The sequence below is a fragment of the Periplaneta americana genome, chromosome 9, assembly GCF_040183065.1.
Source record: "Periplaneta americana isolate PAMFEO1 chromosome 9, P.americana_PAMFEO1_priV1, whole genome shotgun sequence".
NCBI classification, from domain to species: Eukaryota; Metazoa; Arthropoda; class Insecta; order Blattodea; family Blattidae; genus Periplaneta; species Periplaneta americana.
In genome coordinates this window covers 135,007,897-135,029,299 of record NC_091125.1, presented here as the reverse complement: position 1 = coordinate 135,029,299, position 21,403 = coordinate 135,007,897, and the positions used below count along the sequence as shown (strand labels likewise).

The window sequence follows — 21,403 nt, the reverse complement described above, 5'->3', positions numbered from 1 at the left end:
TAGATTTTTGGACAGCAGACTGGATGATAAGAGCTTCTCAACCGAATAATAACACGCATTTCCCATATTTATTCTGCGTTTAATTTCCTCCCGAGAGTCATTTATATTTGTTACTGTTGCTCCAAGATATTTGAATTTTTCCACCTCTTCGAAGGATAAATCTCCAATTTTTATATTTCCATTTCGTACAATATTATTATAGGGATACGTAACAAGCTGTTTTTTACGGTGATGGGTTGTTAGCCCTTCGCCCAACCCCCAAGCTGGAGGACCACCCCTTATCGGCTGTCCACGACTGCTTATTCAATATATTCGCAGCTACCCTCCATATCTGGAGGCCGTCTCCTCTATCCGCAACCTGAGGACGCGCCATGCCGTGGTGATAGGGACCCACAATACATGGACGCATAATGGACACTTAGCATAATTCTGAAGACATTATTTTGACGGGCCAGTTCAAAAGGAAAACAACTCAAAATTTGAAGTTTTCAGGAACATGCATTTTAGAGCTTTGTGTTCCTGTGAAAAATCAAAGGGTCGCTGAAATTACTCCAAATTCTGTTAATGATATTTTATATATAATTTAATTTATTGGTCTGACCCAATATTTTGGGTTTGCCCTGCTACACAGAATAGCTCACAATAAAATTTAAAATGAAAAATTATATAAACAGGTTTCAGACAGAAGTGATTAAGATATAAGAAAAAAAATAGAACCAAGTAGGCCCTATAATTTAAATTGAATGTACGCCATAAAGATGCTGACGAAATATCGCTACAGAAAATTTTATAATGGTGGTGACGATGGCATCTTGAAGATCTCTCGTCAGCTTGTATTTTTCTCTCCATTTTACAAAGGCTTTCGGAATGGTGCCTCTCGCTCCAAAGAAGCGACCGGTAACTGTGATTTTTTCAATGTTGTATTTCGCTGATAGGTACTGAATCTTGGGCTCGTAGATTTTCTATTTCTCTTCGTTCACTTCAGATGGTTGAGTGGCTGAGATTTCAAATCTGATCGTAGGATCAATAAGTTCCAAATTAGTGTGCTTTAATTGGACATTTCATAGCAACATTAAGTTTTAAAATTCAGGTTTCTCAAAACTCTTAAGTTTTGAGTTACTTCCCTGGGCCATTGAGTACCATTTCTGTGTTTTTAATAATTCTCAAATTCACCTTTAAACCAGTCTGTATATAAAACACGTCTAAGCAGTGCCATAGTATGGCTTCCGAAGCAGGGGAAGCAACCAAAATTAAGTTAGTAATAATTCGAGGATGTTCGGGTAAATGCGGTTGTCATTTTTTGTGTAGATACGTGGAGTTTTGTTTTGAGTTATTTCCCTTTTGAACTAGGCCATTGAGTACCATTTCTGTGTTTTTTTTTTATAATTCTCAAATTCACCTTTAAAGCAGTCTGTATATAAAACACAGATTACATAGATATAAAGCACGTGTAAGCAGTGCCGTAACGTGACTTCCGAAGTAGGGGAAGCAACCAAAATTAAGTTAGTAATAATTCAAGGATGTTAAGGTAAAGGCGGTAAAGTAATTTTTTATGTAGGTACGTGGATTTTGTTCCCCAGGTGAATATACAAGTGGGTGTGCAAAAAACAAAATAATACTAGCATTTGATGTGTTTTGTGTAGATAATTATATTTGCAAAGGGGTCCGAAGTTTAATTTTCATTTATGACTAATCTCCCTTTACACAAACACCATCGAATTATTCTTAAAATGTATTAAAATATGGATATAATTTCACATATACAGGGTTGTTTCCGATCTCTGATAACGAATTTAAATGACATGTGCGTCAGGAGTCACACGACAGCTGAACTGTGGCGCGAGGTGACAGGCCAGTAGTGAGTGATCTTAGAGTGCACGGCGACTCACAGCAGAAATTCCAAAGAAAATCGAGCCTTTTTGGGAGGGGTACATAACAACCCTTTCTGATGCCAAGTACAGTTAAGTGAAAATAAAAGAAACCTGCAATAAACGCGGTTTCGTTATTTCCAAGAAAGGCATCTTCTGTGTACTTAATAAGATTGATAAAGCTCGAATGGAATTAATTTGTGTCATCTCGTGGGGTGCGGCGACATGTGACGGAGGGTGGATTTGCTTGCTTTTTCCACTCTGGAATTAATCTCATCCGAGCTTTGCCAGTCTTATTAGGTACACAAAAGATGCCTTTCTAGGAAATAACGAAACCACGTTTTTTTTTTTTGCAGGCTCCTATGATGTTCACGTAACTACTTGGCATCGGAAAGGATTGTTATGTACTCCACCCAAAAAGTTTTGATTTTCTTGGGCATTGCTACTGTGATACACCGTGCACTCTGATTATGAAATCACTCACTACTGGTCTGTCACCTCTCGCCGCAGTTTAGCTGTCGGTGTGATTCCTGACGCACATGACGTCATTCAAATTCGTTATCAGAGATCGGAAACAACTCTGTATAAGTAAGAATCAGAGATGTTAGAATAAGGAAAAATAATATTCTGCTGTCAGTCGTATCTTAGCGTTTATAATGCATTATACGTATTATTTTTTAAATGGTTTATTTAAGTTGGATACCGACACTCTTATTTCCAATTATTATGTCATAAATATCCATTATAGTATCCTTCGAAACGCATAAATGAATTTCCTTATAATTTAAAAATTATATTATATATATATATATATATATATATATATATATATATATATATATATATATTATAGTTCCTTACTAGGTTTCCTAAATGCAATATAATATCAATGCATTTTAAGTATTTTCATTATTTTATGATACACATTTTTAATATTTTCGTATGTAACTTAATATATTAAGTATATTTAGGGATATGCCTGCAATTTTAGTTTTAGTTTCATATATTGACGTGGGATGTTTAAGTAGGCACACATTCGGGATGAATGTCCGTTACAATTTCTGGAATAGTATTCATGCACGCCTCTTGCTTTTCAGCGGGAGCGCTCCGTTGCAACCCGCAACATATCACTGCTTCTTAGCGGCAGCGGGCCGATGCAATTCGTAACATTTATCATTACTGGAAAAATAAAATTTATTTAATAAGTTTGAATGCTATCATAATAAGATTATAGTCGGCCTCGGTAGCGTACTCGGTATAGCGCTAGCCTTCTATGCTCGAGGTTGTGGGTTCGATCCCGACCCAGGTCGATGGCATTTAAGTGTGTTTCAATGCGACAGGCTCATGTCAGTAGATTTACTGGCATGTAAAAGAACTCCTGCGGGACAAAATTCCGGCATACCGGCGACGCTGATATAACCTCTGCAGTTGCGAGCGTCGTTAAATAAGTAATTTAAAATTTAAAAAATAAGATTATAGTTATTACAATCATATTACTAGTGGCTTGAGCAGCCACGTTCCACGCAATTATAGGGATTATTTAAATCCACTGCCTTCTCTTTAATTCAAAGATTGTTGTTCTCCTCAGATATAGGCCTATAATTATCTTATCTTATCTTATTCAGTTTTGTGTGTAAAATTGTAGTGTACTTTGTAAATTTGTAGTGTTTTTGTAACGCAGTTTTACTCCTGGTTGAGTGTTAGAGAAGGCCGTATGGCCTTAACTCTGCCAGGTTAAATAAATAATTATTATTATTATTATTATTACTATTATTATTATTATTATTATTATTATTATTATAGCTGTTTATATTTTAATTAAAACACTACTATCCCCTTCTAAGGTACAGTACGTACCTATCTATACTAATAATAAATCTGTAGCCGAAATTTTTCTGGTAATTTTCGATTTTACAAAAATAATTGGTCCTAACATATATGATTAACCAACCTGAAACCGAAAATCGCATTTTTGAAATTTTTGTTTGTATGTCTGTATGTTTGTTATCTTTTCACGCGATAATGGCTGAACCGATTTATATGAAAATTGGAATATAAATTAAGTTCGTTGTAACTTAGATTTTAGGTTACATGGCATTCAAAATACTGTATTTAAAAGGGGGGTTATAAGGGGGCCTGAATTAAATAAATCGAAATATCTCGCTTATTATTGATTTTTGTGAAAAATGTTACATAATAAAAGTTTCTTTAAAAATGATTTCCGATAAGTTTTATTCTTTACAAAATTTTGATAGGACTGATATTTAATGAGATAAATGAGTTTTAAAATTAAAATAACGCCATCTAAGACGGTGCAATGAATTAACAAATGACTTCGTCTATAAGGGGCCTTGGAGAACAACAATCGAAACAGGGGCCTTGGGCATCAACAATCGAAAGCTATTAAACATAGCCTACAGAGAATGTTTCTGTATTTGTATAAAGTAATACCAGAAGCTAAATTAACCGATTTGTATAATTAATTATTATTTCACCATTGGAAAGTGTAGTTTCTCTAGATAGACATAATGCTACAATGTTATTACAGTAACGTCTGAGTAAATCGAGGACAGGTAAGATTAAAATAGCTTCTTATACACAGAAAATTTGGTAGGCTATTTTGTACATTCGTTTTCTGTATTTCTTAAAATAATATTTATGTACACTCATTTTAATCTCAGAGAATTAACGAACAACGAAAGTGTATTGATTTAGTATGCAGTAATAGTACGTTAGCTTAGCAATCCATTATTTTATAATTAATTCAAATTTTAGCTATGCTCAATTGAATCGTGTTAAAATACATAAAATATATATGCAATAAATGCAATGCAAGAAAAATTGGGTAATGAGCGAAGCAGATTATCTTGCGCTGTTGTAAAAGTTGTTCCCTGGATAAAACGTCCTGTTTTAATTATGTAATTACTTTATATTTATTTCTAACAGGTGCAGCGGAGCGCACGGGTACGGCTAGTAATGAAATAAAATTTGTATAATTATATTTCAGTACATAACTTCAGTTTTCATATCTTAATTCTGACGTTGCTGTCTTCTTTTGATGTGCCTGTAAAAGTCTAAAAAAATATTTTAGAGTCTATTTTAATATTTTGAAACCTAATTTAGGTGCCTAAATGTGTTTTTTTAGTATAAATATCTGAGGTCTAATGATGTCTCGATCTTTTCTTTCATTATCATCATATCATGAAATACTTAATCTTGTGCTGGTCTGTTATAAAAAGGAAGTGACTTAAGATGGAAGCCTACTAGGAAAGGGGGAAAGGGAAACGTAATAGGAAGTGACGCCTTTGATCCGATATAACGTGGGGAAATACTTTGAATGTAAATAGAGTGCTGTAGTGGGAAGTGGTGTAAGTGCGTCATCTCGTGGCAGAATTACACACGAAAACGTTTGTGTTAAGGTAACGTAAAAGACAGGCATGTGTGATCCAAGTCTAGTACAGGGGTGTTACCAGTGCAGTTGTGTTGAAGGCAGAGTTTTATCACAGACAATACGTGAATAACGTGAGACTACGAGCTCATTTTTGTGCGACTATCAGCTGGCCGGTTATTCTGAACCTGTCATTCATCAAAGGTAAATGACCTTAAAATTTGATAGCGTTACTACAATGGTACAACTTCTTTTAAACTTGTAGAATGATTCAGGTTTTACAAATTTCCTTCTGAGCTTACACATTGTGTCTGTAACTCATTGTTTTGCTCAATGTTGGTTACAGTGTACGAGTATGTATAGCTGTCAATTTGATAGACATCAATAGATGCGTGTTCGCTAGTCGGAAACACTGAGGACAGTATTTGCATACAATTTCAAGTTGAATGTCCTGTATGAATTTCAGAATGGAATTGATTTGTCTTTGAGACGTCTATCAGCTGACTATTTATTGTTAATCTGTCATTCATCAAAGGTAAATAACATTAAAATTTGATACTTTTATTCAGTGATGTCAAAGCAGCGTATTTTTCTGGCCTTGTCGTGCGCGGGCATTAAGCGCTAGGTATGCTTGGGGGAATAAGCAGCCTGTTGGATTAAGAAAACAGTGGCGCACAAACTTCAAACGGAACGTGAAATTTTATGTCGTTATTTTTATATGGCTTCTTTCTGTTTGTTATTTTCTATATTGTCTGTAAAACAAAGTACTAACACCTATTTCTTAGCCTAATATTGCAGTTGTGTTTTAAACGTTAATAACATAATAAAGAGTAAAGAAGGAATATTCACACAAATTCCACAATAACTACAACTATACTGCACTAATGAATTAAACACATCATTCATAAAGAAAGTGTTATCCCAAAGAAAGACACTGAATATGACATGATAAGTTGAAATTGATATTGATGGTATCTTTAGCCTTATAAAAGTAATCAAAACAATATTATAGTACAAAGGAAAGTTGTCTAGGTATATGTTTTAACTGTAACTAATATTACATAATAAAACTCTTATCGCATTATGCTTTTAGGTGATATTGGTGCGCAACTTTCTGTTATCAAAATATTACATTATCTCGAAATCTGCTGAAGCTATAGAACTCACGTTTTACCAACACATAGGCACATATATTTTGTTTGTGACGTAACAGTATTTGCTTTGTTAACTCATTTCCTTACAAACATTTTCTATGCGAATATTTTCATACATTTTAATACACTATCTTCAGTAATACGTATTTACGATATATTAGATTTACGAAAACATTGTTTTAGTACCTGTAAGGCTACTAAACAAACATATCTGAAAATTTCACTTTTCTATACGAAAAGTTGAGAAAATATTCCTTTTGAATAAAAATGCAAACTTGTGAAAAATGAACATTAAAATTAAAACTTACATTCTTATAAGCACTTATACTACTCAGACAAATCCAAAAATTAACATGGATACAGTTTTAATAAGTTCTCTTCCCTTTATCCATTGAATCAGTGCTGGTCATCCCTGTATATAGCTCGACCAAGCGGCATATAGCCTACTACCTCTTTCGTCTGTCTCTTTCCTTTCCGCTGTAAAGCGCTCAGGCTCTCCTGGGCTCTAAAGCGCGCGCTTGCTCCTATGGGCATCAGTTGACATCACTGCTTTTATTACACTGTTATAACGTATTTGTAAAGTGTAATAATGTACTTTTTTATATAGATTTTCTTTCCGGCCTTAGTCATTGTGTCTACATTTATTGCTTTCATTATTTCGTTCAGTTTTTGTTGTAGTTTATTTAAATGTCAGTTTGATAGATGTCAATAGACTGCGGGTTCGCTAAGGAGGAAAAAGTGAAGAGAATATTTGCATACAGCTTAAGTTAAGTGTCCGGTATAAGTCAGAATTAAATTTGTATGTCATTGAGACATTCTGGACGGCGGTACGTGCCTAGAAAAGTGTTTATATTTACACATTTGTGTAGTGAAAAGTCACTGCATCACGAACCTATGTGTTGTAAATAACGCTGTAAGCATTTATTGTCTTAAATAACTTTCCATAAACCAGAATAATAGTAATTTATGATACAAGTTCGTGACGTGCGTAGTATTTTGACAGAAGCGTAGGTTTGAGAAACGAGGTTTGCTGATTTTCTCAAATACACGATTGTCAAAATACAACTTCATGAATGTGAACCATACAATGTTTTTTCTTCGATAGCTTCAAATTGTTATTTCACGCATAGTTTGCTTACTTCACGCACTGGTGTTATTACTTCACGCACACTATGCTCACTTCACGCACTGGTGTTGAAAAGTCTCACTTCACTCACTGCTAACAGTGCGTGAAATTGTACTTCACTTACTATCGTAGAAAAAAAATTAATATCTATATATAATATATCAATATTAAGTTTATTTTATTTACTATATGAAAGAGTTCCATCAATTATACATGATACAACATACACCATTTCGTCATCATTTCAGTCGCACTCAATGCACAAACTGTGTACTTCCGCATTGTCTACTGGTCTTCGTGTTCAGTTAACATCATCTATAGTTGTTGTGTTACTATGATATTACCACATCTAGTATATACAGTCACGAAGCTCAATACTTAATAAATATGCATCCATAGATAGTTGCTAACCACCAGGATCGCTACTGTCGCCTCATCACAGATTCTTTCCGTAGCAAACGATAAAATGTATTGTACTTTCGATATCATGTTCTTTTGAAAAAAATTAACACCTTCCTTCCACTATTGAAATATGAAATACATAAGGTTCCTATATTATTTTCATAAAATATACAGTGTGTTTCAAAAATACGGGGCATAATTTCAGGTATGTATTTCCCACATGTAGACAATCAAAATAATTCATTACAACATGTGTTCGGAAATGCTTTATTTCCGAGTTATGGCCTTCACAACATTGAAATTCACCGGAACGTTTTTCTTTCCGCAGGTCGTTGCCGTCAAAGGAGACATTAAGAGGGCACTCTGACTGTTCATTCCGAGGCGAAGGTTACATTCAGTGTTGTGTAGGCGTTAGACTGTGCGACATGTATTCAAATCAAGAGCTGGCAGAGATACACTTCATGTACTGTAAGGCGGACGGCAGTGCTGCGCTGGCTCGTCGTTTGTACCAGGAGAGGTACCCACAGCGACAATGTCCAGATCGGAAGACATTTGTACGTCTCCATTACCGTCTGTGCGAGAATGGAAAATTTAACTCTCCTGGTTTGGGAAGGGGACGACCAAGATCTACAACTCCAGAAGTACAGGAGGAGATTCTGGAGGCTGTGAACATGACTCCTTCTATCAGCACACGAAGGGTAGCGTTGCAAGTCAATGTTCCTCATACGACTGTCTGGAGACTGTTGAAAGAGTATCAATTGTATCCTTATCATTTGCAACGTGTACAGGCCCTGTCACCAGTAGATTACCCTGCACGAGTAGGTTCTGTCAGTGGTTCTTGCAGCAGTGTGGTGTAAATCCGAACTTTCCTGCCTTAGTATTATTTACAGATGAAGCACAGTTCACACGAGATGGCATAACAAATTTCCACAATCAGCATGTATGGGCGTATGAAAACCCACGTGCAACTGTTCCACCAGGTGCGGTTCTCCCTCAACATGTGGGCCGGTATCATTGGTGATCGATTAGTTGGACCCCATGTACTTGTAAACAGACTTACGGGGCAGGCGTACACAAACTTCCTGGAAAACACCATACCTCATGTTTTAGACACTCCACTGATCAATCGTCAACACATTCACTTCTTGCATGATGGCACTCCTGCACACTTCACTCGTACGGCTCGCCGGTACTTGGATCGAAGGTTTCCTGATCGATGGATAGGTAGAGGTGGCCCAATTGCTTGGCCTCCACGCTCACCTGATCTGAACCCTCTCGATTTCTACTTGTGGGGCCATTTAAAATCATTGGTTTATTCGTCTCCGGTGCCTGATTTGGAATCCCTTCGGAATCGAATTGTGGCATGTTCTGAGGACATACGCAATACTCGTGGAGTTTGGGATCGTGTTCGCAGGTCAATGAGACATCGATGTGAGGTCTGTATTCAAGCAGGAGGTGGACATTTTGAACATCTTCTGTAATGACAACGACCTGCGGAAAGAAAAACATTCCGGTGAATTTCAATGTTGTGAAGGCCATAACTCGGAAATGAAGCATTTCCGGACACATGTTGTATAGTCGGAGGCACCGATTTTGGCAGATGACCTCGATGACTTTTCCAGTAGGCGAGCCAATATTGTTTGTGTAAGCTGCGAGAATGAGATGCGATAACATTCTGAGTCTTTCATATTTTCATAACAGCAGTTCATATCAATTATCCTTATTATGAAACACACCACGGTACAGTCCTACTCAAAGAATACCTTTAATAAATGTAAATGACTTCCGTTCGCAATGATTTTAAAATACGTCTCCTACATTTTCTAAATTAAATTACTTCTTAATTAAAAGGAAAAAGCATTGCATTGCGCATATATATGTATGTGTATATATATGTATGTGTGTATATATGTATATATATATATAAAATCCTAACCTTACCAGATCAATATACAAGATTTGTCCAGTAATAATCTAGGGATCGTCTACTGGTGGTGCGACAATTCAAGTTCATAAAATTACGATTCTTCTTAATAATCAAAATATAATTTGGTTAATTGGGTAAATTTTCATCCTGCGGAAGTTAGATTTATATAAGAGTATAATAAATAGGATTGTAATGGATATTACAAGGGCAATAATTTCTTCACACGCACATTGTGAATAGAACAGAGAAGAAAGCATTTTAAAATATTCGAAATCGTACAAAATATCGGAGAAACCAATTTTCCCTGCACAAATTGCACCAATTGAAAAACATAATTACCATTCACAATAAATACTGTACTTTATGGATTCTAAAAAGTTATTTATTAATCTAGAGGTATTGGCTGATGACCAGGGAAAGGATTTATATGTAAATACATATTTACTTATAAAGCTAATATAATTTATATTTTGCATTATCTTTATGTTTCACAATGTGTAGGGTTGAAAAATCCTACTTTTATTTTCCATATTTTTCCATATTTTAGAGTTTAGTACATATTTTCGTTAATTTCCATATATTTTCCATATTTCATATAAAACAGTCCATATTATATTAGGTTTAACAATAAAACAAAACAAAATTCCATTAACTTTTAAAAATACATTTCAACAATAGAGATTTAAACACATGTTCAGTAATCCCTTTAACATCAGAGTTATTTGAAAATTAGCAGTCCTATCAACAATGGGAAAGTAAGTTACAAAACTGTATTAATTTAATTTAAAATTTTTAACAGACTTCAGTTGTGCAGCTCAACAGTTAAATGCCAGTCAGAGTACACATAGGTTCAGTTTTGTAAATCATACTATAAAGACGGTAAATATGCCAAAAGTACGTCATTCAGTCAATTTAAAATCAAAACTAACAAGTTACATTTCAGAATTTAAAGAAGATGGTTTATCAACTGACAATAAAATATTATTTTGTAATTTGTGTCAGTGTGCAGTATCATCTACACAAAAGTTCCTGGTGCAACAACACATTACAACTAGTAAACATCAGGCCAACAAACAACTAAATTCCAAGCAGAGACAATTGTTTTTAACACAACCAACAACATCGAATGTAAGATCTGAGTTAAACATCGACCTGTGCCGTTCTCTCATCTCTGCTGATATTCCTCTCTACAAACTAAAGAATAAGGTCTTCAGGGAATTCCTTGAAAAATATACTCAACATACAATCCCGGATGAGTCAACACTTAGGAAGACGTATGCTCCATCCATCTACGATGAGACAATACAGAAGATAAGAGATGAAATTAAAGATAGTTCAATTTGGGTTTCCATTGATGAGACTCCCGACAAAGAAGGTAGACTTGTTGGTAATGTAGTTATCGGTTTGTTAAGTGAACAATATTCTGAACGAATTCTTTTACATTGTGATGTTCTAGAAAAGTGCAATAACAAAACTATAGTTAAACTGTTCAACGAAGCTATGGGTATCCTGTGGCCAAAGGGTATTATGTACGATAATGTGTTATTCTTTATTAGCGATGCTGCCCCTTATATGGTCAAAGCTGGACAAGCATTATCTGTTGTATATCCTAAATTGACTCATTTTACTTGTGTGGCGCATGCATTTCATCGTGTGGCAGAAGTGGTCAGAGACAATTTCCCTAAAGTAGATTTGTTGATTTCATCAGTGAAAAAAGTATTTCTCAAAGCTCCCAGTAGAGTTAACGTGTTGAAAGAAATGTACCCTGAAATTCCATTGCCACCAAAGCCAATTTTAACTAGATGGGGTACATGGCTAGAAGCAGTTGAATATTATGCCGAACATATAGACTCTATTAACAATGTTCTCCTTGCATTGGACTCTGAAGATGCAGTCTCAATTGATACTGCGAAAACAGTTACCTGTGACATAAGTGTGAAGAATGACTTAGCTCACATTCAGCATACATTTTCATGCATCATAAAAACGCTCAAAAGTCTCCAAAATAGGCACCTTTCACTATCTGAAAGTTTTGAAATTATAAATAGTACTGTGGAACAACTGAATCGTGGTAGAGGTAAAGTTGCAGATGCAGTAAGAGCTAAGGTGGACACTGTACTTTCAAAAAACCCTGGATGTGAAGAACTACAAAAGGTTGTTGCTGTGATGAGTGGTGAATCAACAGTGAAGATTAACTTGGACTTATCCCCAGCAGACATTGTGAAATTGAATTATGTACCAGTTACTTCTTGTGACGTCGAACGCTCTTTTAGTCCGTATAAATCTATCCTCAGAGACAATAGAAGAAGATTCACTTTTCAGCACTTGAAAGAAATGTTTGTAACCTATTGTTATGGTAACAGACAATAAAAATTGTGTTTTGTTGAAACTACATTGGAAGATAAGGTACGTCCATTATATTTTTTGTTTAGTTTGATTAAAATGTACCAATATTTACCGTACATAGTCATTTTTTTATAATTTTAAGTCCATATTTAATTCCATATTTTGGTAAAAATCCATATTTAATTCCATATTTTGGTAAAAATAACTACATATATATTTACATATTTCATATATTTTTAGTCCATATAAATCCGTTCCCTGCTGATGACTATACTCAATTCCAGCACAACATTTATTCAGAATATGTAGAAATTACACTTTGGATTTTACTAAATGTATAGGCCTACTATCAAAAGATATTACATACCCCCTTAAATACTGTACATGTGTTACCTGTGCGATATCCGATGTTTAATTCTTTTTTAATATAATTCATAGTACTGAAACTGCCATATTGAATTCGCACAAATTGTATTATTCGTAATTTTCGTCTCGAAAACCCCTAAGATATCTAATTTAATTTAATTTTTCACCCATTTCGTCATCCGCATAGACAAAAAGCTGATGTAACCCGTTCAATTCTGTTATCCTGAACTTTCCTAATGGCATATTCTAGAGCGAAGTTAAAACGTAAAGGTGATAGTACATCTCCTTGCTTTAGCCCGCAGTGAATTGGAAAAGCATCAGATAGAAACTGACCTATACGGACTCTGCTGTAAGTTTCATTGAGACACATTTTAATTAATCGAACAAGTTTCTTGGGAATAACAAAGACACATATAGACTACTGTATTATTTGTTTAGTTTTTGGAGGTGACTGTCCAGAGTGCACAAATACTCTGGCGTGCATGTTTACTCTTATGTCCTACCCATTCCACTGCGACAGAGATAACAGCCGATCTTGCAGCGGGGAGAAACTCGCTCTCCAGATCACAGTAAGAAAATTCATCTGCCAAAATCCCTGGCGCGACCTATAATGAACTATTTTGATTGTCTACATGTGGGAAATACATACCTGAAATTATGCCCCGTATTTTTGAAACACCCTGTATATTATATTTTATAAACTCACCTTCCTGGAACTTTCCGGAAGGATAACTCTGACCTCTTTTTCTTACAATTTATACTACTTGTCCGAAATTATTATTCAAATTATTGTATTTTAGTCAATTACAGTTATTACAACCGCTAACGAACATTTCACAGTTCACATATTTTTTTCACAACAGTGCGAAATACGGCACAGTCAATGCCTTTTCGATCTAGACCGCCGTAATGTACGTTCGGGTTTTCTATTGCAGTGTATTGAGATCAGTGAAATATCATATTATAACTTTATTGGGCATGATTGCTAAGTTTTATTTAGTGTAATGTGTCCATAAGTTCCGTTTACTTCTTGTTGCATAATATGTTGCAGAAATAATTACAAAACTGTGTTATTTTAATGTGAAGAGAATTTTATATGTTAACATAATCAGTTCGCATCAACATTTTACGTTTAAAATGGAAGCTATTTTGAGGTTTAATAAAAAGAATATATGTTAAATATAGTAAAACATAACCTATAATTTCCATATGACATAACGTACATATGTAATGACAGGGCATTGGAGACCACTAAAATTAGACAGAAAGGGGCAATTGGTACAGTAAACATAACCTATAATTTCAACATATCTAAATATGCGTGCGGTGCAACTGAAAATTATTTAATCGTTCATAAATTAATATACAAGAATTTCGCAATATTTAATCGAAATAAAGGCAGGTATTACACATACGAATAACGTAATTTTCACACCAAAAATAATATTAAACTTTAACTCGCAAGTGGATTATGTCTGAAGTGTCTTATAATCATTGTTTTAAATTTTATTAATGCAATTACACTACATTTTAGAGAAATATATTTTACTCTTTATATATTCCAATTAATTTATATGGTTGAAACGTCGCCCTTCATGATCGGGTTAAGCGAGTCACATGGTCTGCCTTACGGCCTGTATTAGATCACGTTGGCAGTGGCAAAGTATATTGTTCCTAGCACTCACACCGCTACAAGCGGCTAGCAACTATCGCGAGAAATGCAAAAAATCATCCTAAGCTTCGTGACTATATGCTAGACTGTGATATTACTGTCACTTGTTTGCTTGAGTTAATGTAATAAGTCGTGAATTTGAAAATGTTACTTTATCGATTGTATTTTTTAATTTGGTATTGTTATAGTGAGATAAAAGAACAATTTCTTTACTAATCCTGTTATCTTTTCGCCATTGTAAGCCAAGAACCTGCGTGACACCAACTTATTTTGTATCGACGTTGTTAGTAAATTCATATGGGTCAAAAGAGCTGAAGTGTCACTACTTAGTACTTCTAAGCCATTAGGTATTACATAGGTATTACATATGTGTGTACAGTGTGTCTCAGGAGGGAATGTAACATACTTCAGACTAATTGGTATTGGTTAACATACATTTATTAACCTGAAATACCTACATCCGAATTCTAACAGTTGAGGAGAAATTAAGGTAAGAAATGCTGCAACGCCTTGCGGTTCCGTGTACTATAGGCCTACTTGACGTGTTACGCCAAATATTTTGCACACGACAGCATCTGAGCACCGCAACGGCAGCGCAAAACACACAATTGAATACACGTTCACTTGGAATTTAATTCATGTATTCGCATAGTGAATATGCAGACATGCATTTCGTTTATGAATTTTGTGATGCCAATGCATTGGCCGAAGAATTACATGTAGCTGTGTGTGTGTGTTTTTTTTTTCGTGTTTACCGGATGTTAACTGAAACTGGCACGCTACCAGGCGTTTCATTGAGATCGGAAAGAGAACCGGTACCGGTACCCGATATGAATGCATTGAATCCAAAAGAAGGGCAACCTTAGTAATTTGTCTTGTGTAATTATTTTATTTTCTTACCGAGTTTCTACTTAATTATGAAATAAACTTATTGGAACAACACAAGATGCAGCATTTTCAATAATGTATCATATCACAATGTTCTAAAATATATAAATAGCCTACGTCTGTAATTCCTCTCTCCATTTAAAAGTTCGCCCATCGGTAACTTCCCAAATAATTTTGGACATGTGTATCAGGTTTAATCGATGTAGTGTAACCTAAACTACATTATCCTGAAGTATTTTACATTTCTCCTGGGACACCCTGTATATATGTATAGTACTTATAGACTTACATACATACATACATACATACATACATACATACATACATACATACATACATACTACATTTTACACGGTATATATACCTATGTATATGACCACACGATATCTACGGTCTGGTTGGATGATTGTTCACCTCTGCCGAGACGTGTGGACTTGAGACCAATAATAGACTGGTCGGGCCTTCAGGGACTGTTCGGTTCACGGATTATATATAATATGAAGAAACTGGAATCAGAGGAGGATATATTTTGTAAAGTAGAATGTGAAGAGAGCAATAGTGTTACACAAGAAGGAAAAGAATAAGGATAGGAGGATGAAAGAGAGAAGGGGACGTGAAGAGGGATAGAGGTGAAGAAAAAAAAGAAGAGTAGGGGAAGAAGTGAAGAAAGAGGAAGGAGGAAGTAGAGGAGGAATATGCAGATTGAGAAGAGGTGGAAAATGTAGGAGGAAGAAGTGAAGAAGAAAATTTTGTTTGTCATTTCCCGGTTTGCGAATTGAACATAAGACATCTGAGAGATAAATATACAAACGTAAAAACTTCACATTTATCATGAAAGCTATTATTAACATTTTTATCACGTATTTTACAGATTCAGTACACGTGAGCGTATAGGTGTAGGATTTTATCTTTCGGAAAGGAGGGCTAGAGATAAGTGACATCATTTCCTGCAATAAGTTCCAGGTTTGGCTGCAGTGATGATAACCTTGTCCTTGAACTTTCATTGCTTTTCACATTAAATTTACGGATTTTTTTTGTGATTATTTCTGACGCTGGATGTAACATTTGGCCCCCGTATGTTCCCCGTCATACTATTTTTTTTTTGTAATATTTTATGCAGTGAAATCCTTCTTCACTTAGATCAGAGATGAGAAGCTAAATCTGTAGACTACAAGTTTCATAAAACGGTATATATTTTTCTTTATTTTATTTGCAACTGTTGTGTGTCAGCTTTTAGACATATGGCTGATGTTATGTTCATGCTCATTAAAGCATCTGCACTAATTAATGAAATCAATAATGTAGTGTGTGGTTTTTTTCCCTCTCTTCTGAACTCACCGCAGCGTCAAGGTTTATTGTGTTTGTCAGTGGAATTGGCGATGGTTAAATGGTAGGCTATTTAGCGAGATATGTTCGTTAATTTTCCACGATATTAAATAAAATTCGCCTTATAGTTGGGGAAAACCTCGGAAAAAACCAACCAGGTTATCAGCTCAAGCGGGATTCGAACCCTTGCCATACTCTGATCACGAATCAAACTTACTACCGCCGAACTGCGACTGTGGCTCAGGTCTAATACAGTTAGGGAATATAGTGAATAATACTGGTACGCTCTAATTTCCGGCAGCCAATCGCGTTCCAGGTCGGCCACATTTAAACGTGTGCGTCTTGTGATTCGCTTATGAAGACGTTATTCATTTCTTAAGGCTCGATAAATACTTAATATAATCGCCCGCCATTTTGGCTCTTTCGTTGGCGTTCGCAGAAAGCACACGAAGACGTTATTTGCCGCTCAATTATTTGCTGCATTACAGTGCGTTTGATTTATTATCATAGGAGCTACGATATGATAATGTTTAACGGTGTGGCAAATAGATTCCTCGTATGGTAGCTCGGCAACGAAAGAACAAAAATGGCGAACGATACTACCTACCTAGAATTTATAGATCCTTCACTTCCTAAGACGTAAGCAAAGAGGAGGAGTCACGCCGGGAATAACAGCGTCGCGACTATAGAAATAGGATTGACGTGTAATGTACATTATAGAGTTAGCTACGTAATCTGGAATGTTATTTCAGTTTAAAACTACAAAAATTAAATGGCAGGAATCTATAATAAATTACGGTCTTGCAGTTGCGCAAGATGGGCACTAAAGATGCACAACTTGGAAGATATTATTATTGTTGTTGTTATTATTATTATTATTATTATTATTATTATTATTATTATTATTATGTATATATGTTGCGAGTAATTTTACGGCTGTCGCCGTCTCCCGCTTCTCAACTTCCAGGTACTCCTTGTTTTGCCAATCGCCCATTTGTAGACCCCTGCAGACCATATCCTCCTGAACCTCCTTGCTCCATTTTTTTTGGCCTTCCTCTTCTCTTTTTATTATTATTATTATTATTATTATTATTATTATTATTATTATTATTACTACTACTACTACTATTACTATCAACAGTAATCTCACTAGAGTTTTTTATTTGTCTAGAGAAAATCAAAACTCGTTACAAGAGCGGTATGTTGAAGTTTTCATGTTCGAGGAAAAGTTTGAAAAAGCGAAACGTAGTTGAGCTGTTTTAATTTCCGAGAATTGAAAGAAAACATACCGCTCGTGTATCGTACATTATTTTGTGCGAATATCGTTTATTGCATACCTGAAAGAGGAATTTCTAATTAGTCGCAATGAAATCTCCATCTTGGTTTCTGTTCAATGACGGCAAATTTGCAAAACAAAAATATCTATCTTCAACATTGTTGCTTTAAAATGTTTTCTGTGTTTACTATACTCCTGCAGGCCGTGATATACGTCTGTCTTTTTTCCCCCCAGTCTATGATGAGTCTGGAATCTTGTTAATTTTTTCACGGCTTCCTTAATGTTACTTGCATCACGAATGCAGTAACTTTAGTGGAGTTGTAGAGTTTACTTAATTTTTGCAAATATTTAAAAACAATAATTAACAGTGCAATTTAGGTGAAATTGCAGTGGTAAGTTTCCAATTTATAATTATTACTATATTGAACGTCTCAAAAAATAGTATGTTAAAAGCCTAAAGCAGTAAAATCAATATGTCACTTAAGCGGTAAGAAGAGGGAAATTGTTATGTGTGTTAGGTTGGGAATACTGAATGTGGAATTTTAGACTTTCCGCGGATTGGTTTTGTGCGGAAACCAAGCAATTACGCACGATCTCGCACAAAATTGTTTGTAAGCAAGGAAAACCTACCCGATATGTATATGTAATTTGCCCACCGGAGTTATTGCGTCATGAGCCAGCATATCGCAATATCGTATGTACAGGGACATCACTTTATTTTTACTTCAATTTTAATTGTACCTGAGTTTTTGAATATATTTCACTCCCACTCCCTCTACTAGTAAACTTCGAACCGTACTCCACACAGAACCAAGGCCGCGTATGCAGTCGAAGTAAACAGTACTGAGTTAGTGAGTATAGTGCGTTCCAGAAATATGTTCTCGTTTCCCGGTGACGAAAGAGCTTTCAATATTGAATCATATTTTCACACAGGTACTATCGTCCGTTTGCCTACATCGCATCCCGGTTTCCCGCTTTGCTTCTGTAAAGGCTAGTGGCTGGACTGTCTTAGCTCTTTTCTGAAAACATTAATTTCTGTTAGGAATTGGACGTTTACGTAATATTATAAAACTGTTTAAAATAACTTAAATAAAAGGACCTCGTTAAGTAATTAGCTGTCACGTTATTTCCCCCCTTTCTACGACCCTGCGACAAAGCCACTTGGACGGACAGTAGATAGCATGTCTGAGTAATTTTATGTTTTCGGATCGGGCAGAAATGAAGATTGAATTTCAGTACGTAAGATGCTCTTTTATAGAGTAGGTACAGAATTATTTCAACATGAGTTACTAGTACGAAGGACGAAACTGGTGATTGAAATTAGGTACAATAGTCTATAGTGCGATAATATGCGGAAGCCTTTATTGAAATTAATGGCCACCATTTAAAAAAAATGTGTTTAAATATCCATATTATGATTATTTTTCAATTTAACTTCATTCTCTATATTGTACGCTAATGTGCTGTAGACAGTATAATATACACTGCATAATGAATATGTCCGAATGGATAGCTCAGTTCGTGAGTAAAAACGCTTATTGTTAATACAGTACTGTATTTTGACTAAACAAAAACCTAATGAAAATTATCAAATTCAAAGTCGCGATAGGTTAAACGAGCGTTGAGCGACTTCCGCCGATTTTGGAATAGACACCGACGCACTTAGGTTAAGTTAGGTTAGGTTAGTTTAGGCTTTTATTATCCCGTCAAGATGAAGGTGAAAGCGATTGAGTGTGATTTTTTGTTTTCTATGTTGGCAGTTCAAGTACGTCGGTGTCTGTTCCAAAATCGGCGGAAGTCGCTCAACGCTCGTTTCACGTCGCGGTATTTCCTAGTTTACGTAAATAGATGAACTATTTTTATTCCCTCCTATACCTAGTAAATTGATCTTTTGTATTTTACGCCAGTATCATCGGACTCCAGTCGTGGAAGGGGGTAGCAAACTGTGTTACCGGTTCTCAACCGTTAATTCAAAGGTATAGCCAGGTTAATATTAGAAATGTCAGTAAAAATAAAATGATGTCCCTGTATTATATTTATTGTGATTGAAATAGCTTTCCGTAATCCAGGATTTATATATCGATATGCTTTTGTTATGAGTGTTTCTGAAGAGACGATCGTTACTTGCTTTCGTTTAGGTAGTAACAAGTCATGAAAAGGGGAAGAATTTTGCTTTTTTACGCTTTGTGAATTGAGCTGTATTAATACGGTGATTTACTGTGGGCTGATAAAAGGATGAAAGCTTTCCTTTCCCTTCACTACCACCTTTAGAACCTGCTCACCATCATAAAATGAGAGCCTTCATGCTAATAAATAACTCGTCTCTGTGTAGTTGTTAGGCCTGATGTACGGAAAGAGGGCTAAGTGCTTCTGTGTGGGCAGGCGAGAACTCTCTTTGGGCTCTTACGTTACAGAGATGTTTTAGTGTTAAATATTACCAGGACGAATAGAAGTCTTGGTATTGCTAAAGAAACCTTCATATGGCTTGCAGAGTATGGCTGGTAGAGGTGTGAAAACTTTCATCAATAGTCAATACGCAGGTCTTGGAATTTTTAAAAAGTAAATAGCATACAATTATTTCTGTCCATAGAGTGTGCTGAAACATTGTTGTTGACTTGGGGAACGGATTTTAGCATACGTATTTGCGCGTTTTATTTCTTAGTTGCTAATCATATGCTGTCATTATACAAATGCATTTCGAAATGTTTATAACCAAAGGTCAAGATTTTATAGTAGACTATATATATATACAGGGCGTAAGGGGTATAAGTGTCATTATGTTAATTAATGATTATTCATGTCGTAAGGAACAAAAAATATTTTTATTTTATTTTATTGGGTTATTTTGCGACGCTGTATCAACATCTAGGTTATTTAGCGTCTGAATGAACTGAAGGTGATAATGCCGGTGAAATGAGTCCGGGGTCCAGCACCGAAAGTTACCCAGCATTTGCTCGTATTGGGTTGAGGGAAAACCCCGGAAAAAACCTCAACTTGTTCCGACCGGGATTCGAACCCGGGCCATCTGGTTTCGCGACCAGACGCGCTGACCGTTACTCCACAGGTGTGGACTAACAAAAAATATCCTCACAATTTTTTTTTATAATTGCAATATTTAACCAATTAATAAAGTTTGCAATATTAGACGTTTGGCAACGTTGCTGGATGGGGAGGAGGGGGTTTACAAGTACACAGTACAGCTCAAGCGGGTACAGACATACCGGTACAAAATAGATGTTCTATCTAATGCAGGAGCGGACCTTGACAATACTGTTGTTTATATAAAACGAGCAGCAAATACAAACTCTCAGTCTTATTAATAGAACATTATGGTAAATTTCCATTTTATTTAACAATATTGCTCCATTTTTTATTATACGTCCAAAAATAAACAATGGTTTACCGCACAATATCACACGAACTTTTTTTTTAATGTAACATTTTAATCCCTCCTGCTTCCATAAAGCAGTACTATTTTTAAACGAAGTTCTTGTGTGTGAGAGAGACTCCTAGTTTCTAATAATCGTTGAGAAACTGCTACAAGAGTTCGCCGATTAGGTAACCTTCTTGCGGAAAACGTTGACGGTACATCCTATCGAATACCTATACTGAACTGCCATTCGCTCGGCAGTAGACCTATGGACAGGGAGCTTGAACTCAGCTG

The 21,403-nt window shown here is 35.5% G+C and overlaps 1 protein-coding gene across 3 annotated transcripts in view; it reads left to right on the top strand.

Moving 5' to 3' along the window:
* Arl5 (ADP-ribosylation factor-like 5) overlaps positions 1–21,403 on the top strand; it is a 113,691-nt gene that overhangs the window by 46,639 nt on the left and 45,649 nt on the right. The window contains exon 1 of one of the 3 annotated variants that reach the window (XM_069835939.1): positions 5,092–5,460. The exons of the other annotated variants lie outside the window; for them this stretch is intronic. The gene's annotated coding sequence lies outside the window, so the exon portion shown is untranslated. Of the gene's footprint in view, positions 1–5,091; positions 5,461–21,403 lie in introns of those variants that run through there. 3 annotated transcript variants of the gene reach the window in all.